The sequence below is a fragment of the Cupressus sempervirens genome, chromosome 1 (genome assembly GCF_028749045.1).
Source record: "Cupressus sempervirens isolate cs-2001-9-10 chromosome 1, ASM2874904v1, whole genome shotgun sequence".
NCBI lineage: Eukaryota > Viridiplantae > Streptophyta > Pinopsida > Cupressales > Cupressaceae > Cupressus > Cupressus sempervirens.
In genome coordinates this window covers 609,009,882-609,012,610 of record NC_143118.1, presented here as the reverse complement: position 1 = coordinate 609,012,610, position 2,729 = coordinate 609,009,882, and the positions used below count along the sequence as shown (strand labels likewise).

General features: G+C 54.9%; 2 non-coding genes across 2 annotated transcripts in view; both read right to left on the bottom strand.

The window, feature by feature from the left end:
• LOC149579145 (25S ribosomal RNA) overlaps nt 1-360 on the bottom strand; it is a 3,403-nt gene extending 3,043 nt beyond the window's left edge. The window contains exon 1 of the ribosomal RNA XR_016357805.1: nt 1-360. This exon is cut by the window's left edge and continues 3,043 nt beyond it. This is a non-coding gene — a ribosomal RNA (25S ribosomal RNA).
• Nucleotides 361-584: 224 nt separating this feature from the next.
• LOC149579144 (5.8S ribosomal RNA) lies at nt 585-738 on the bottom strand. The gene has a single exon (XR_016357522.1). It is a non-coding gene; the product is annotated as a 5.8S ribosomal RNA (ribosomal RNA).
• Between the last annotated feature and the right edge of the window lie 1,991 nt (nt 739-2,729).

Genomic DNA, 2,729 nt, shown 5'->3' with positions numbered 1-2,729 from the left:
TCCCTCATGGTACTTGTTCGCTATCGGTCTCTTGCCCGTATTTAGCCTTGGACAGAATTTACCACCCGATTAGGGCTGCATTCCCAAACAACCTGACTCGCCGATAGCGCCTCGTGGTGCGACAGGGTCCGTGCCCGACGGGGCTCTCACCCTCTCCGGCGCCCCCTTCCAGGGGACTTGGGCCTGGTCCGTCGCTGAGTACGCTTCTACAGACTACAATTCGACAGGCGCGGCCGTCGATTTTCATGCTGGGCTCTTCCCGGTTCGCTCGCCGTTACTAGGGGAATCCTGGTAAGTTTCTTTTCCTCCGCTTATTGATATGCTTAAACTCAGCGGGTACTCACGCCTGACTTGGGGACGCGGTAGAGATGCAGCAATGCCCGCACTGCGGCGGGCCGCTGAGCCCAGAATAAAGTTCCTCGCGAGGAATCGTTCGATCGGCGCAAACCAACGCCGACCTTTGCGAGCCACCGCTCGTCACGACGGATCGACGGACCTCGTGCTCATTTCAGCCGACCGCGCGCCACTTGCGGACACGGACGGCCATCTCCGCTCCTCACCGGGGAGGGCAAAATTTTGTAGTGCGACGCCCAAGCAGACGTGCCCTTAGCCGAGGCCTCAGGCGCAACTTGCGTTCAAAGACTTGATGATTCACGGGATTCTGCAATTCACACTAAGTATCGCATTTCGCTACATTCTTCATCGTGGCGAGAGCCGAGATATCCGTTGCCGAGAGTCGTGATTTTGTTTTGTTTTTGCCTTTCGGTGACCCAAGTGCGCAAGGCGCTGGCTCGCGCTTCGTTCTTTGGATTTCTAAGGTGCGCGATGCACCCATGTGTTGTTGGGTGTTGACACATCCTGAACCCCGAGCACCCAATGGGTGCGACGAGGAACGCTGTGGTGTGTCCCTGCCCCATCCCCTCGCAAAGGTGGGAGGTGACGCATGGGAGAGCCATGTCAGCAGACGGGGCCCCTGCCCCGCAAATCATGCGAGTGCACCCATCCTAAACGTAGAACGCTTTGAGCGACGAGTCAACACACCTGGGCAAGGCAACGGGGGGTTGCGGCAGTCCCGACTTGCACCCTCGAGGGTGGGCTTCATGCCCCTCTAATTGATTCAACGTCGTCATCCACCGTTTCAAAATATGACATATCCATCTGCCCTGACAGCGATGTTGAATCAATGAGGGGGGCATGGGAGAGGCTCGCGGCAACCACCTCTCCCCTTGTAGCCGCGATAGGCACGCAAAAAAATTTTGCTAGAGCGCCAAGCACCCACCTCATGCCTAGAGACAAGGGCTCGCCATGAGATCAACTTCGAAATCGCTGAACAGACACGCTATAGAATGGCAACCGCTGCCAAGTCTCTTCCGTAGTTGCGTCGGTCGAGTGATCGAAGAAGGTGATTTAAGAGAGGGTCCAAGCGTAGGCATTCATTGGGGGATTCGCGCCGATGGCATAAATTTATGCAATACCCGAGCAACACCGGACGGAGGTGCTAGACGAGGGCTCCCATTTTAGATCGAGTTTTAAAATCACCAAGTAGACACGGTGAGGGCTGGCAACCGCTGCCAAACCTTTTTCCAAAATTGTGCCAGCTGAGTGACAAGAAAACATGATCTAAAGGAGAGCCCAGGAATAGCACCCTCGAGGGTGGGCTTCATGCCCCTCTAATTGATTCAACGTCGCCATCCACCATTTCAAAATCCGACATATCCATCCGCCCTGACAGCGGCGTTGAATCAATGAGGGGGGCACGGGAGAGGCTTGCGGCAACCACCTCTCCCGTTGCAGCCGCGATAGGCACGCAAAAAATTTTGCTAGAGCGCCAAGCACCCACCTCATGGCTAGAGACAAGGGCTCGCCATTAGATCAACTTCGAAATCGCTGAACAGACGCGCTGTAGAATGGCAACCGCTACCAAGTCTCTTCCGTAGTTGCGTCGATCGAGTGATCGAAGAAGGTGATCTAAGAGAGGGTCCAAGCGTAGGCATTCGTTGGGGGATTCGCGCCGATGGCATAAATTTATGCAATACCCGAGCAACACCGGATGGAGGTGCTAGACGAGGGCTCCTGTTTTAGATCGAGTTTTAAAATCACCGAGTAGACACGGTGAGGGCTGGCAACTGCTGCCAAACCTTTTTCAAAAATTGCGCCAGCTGAGTGACAAGAAAACATGATCTAAAGGAGAGTCCAGGAATAGCACCCTCGAGGGTGGGCTTCATGCCCCTCTAATTGATTCAACGTCGCCGTCCACCGTTTCAAAATCCGACATATCCATCCGCCCTGACAGCGGCGTTGAATCAATGAGGGGAGCACGGGAGAGGCTCGCGGCAACCACCTCTCTCGTTGTAGCCGCGATAGGCACGCAAAAAGTTTTGCTAGAGCGCCAAGCACCCACCTCATGGCTAGAGACAAGGGCTCGCCATTAGATCAACTTCGAAATCGCTGAATAGATGCGCTGTAGAATGGTAACCGCTGCCAAGTCTCTTCCGTAGTTGCGTCGGTCGAGTGATCGAAGAAGGTGATCTAAGAGAGGGTCCAAGCGTAGGCATTCGTTGGGTGATTCGCGCCGATGGCATAAATTTATGCAATACCCGAGCAACACCGGACGGAGGTGCTAGACGAGGGCTCCCGTTTTAGATCGAGTTTTAAAATCACCGAGTAGACGCGGTGAGGGCTGGCAACCGCTGCCAAACCTTTTTCCGAAATTGCGCCAGGTGAGTGAC